Here is a 371-nt window from a genome sequence, read left to right as displayed (position 1 = left end):
TGCATTACAGAATTATTTGAAAACACTCATAAGCCAGTGTACAAGAAAACAATCTTACCAGTATCTGAGGGAGTCTTTTTGATGTTAACAAATCAAGAAATAAAATTTTAGATTTGAGTAAGAAAGCTTCCTTATCACAGCAAGAGAAAACTGATGACATTGACTAGTCTTCTGATATTGAAAGGTATGACTAATGCAATATTTATTGAATTCATATATAAAACTAGAATTTAATACAGTTAGATTCACATTTCAGAACTAAATTCTGTTGCTAACAATTGTTACATTTTTGTATTACACTCCTGACCTGTTACCCTTTTCTTTACTGTAGCATAATGGTAAATGGCAGACAGATTAGTAATGGTTAATAG

This window comes from Penaeus monodon, chromosome 33, assembly GCF_015228065.2.
Source record: "Penaeus monodon isolate SGIC_2016 chromosome 33, NSTDA_Pmon_1, whole genome shotgun sequence".
In the NCBI taxonomy this organism is placed as follows: Eukaryota; Metazoa; Arthropoda; class Malacostraca; order Decapoda; family Penaeidae; genus Penaeus; species Penaeus monodon.
The sequence above is the reverse complement of the archived record's forward strand: the minus strand, read 5'-3'. Positions refer to the sequence as shown.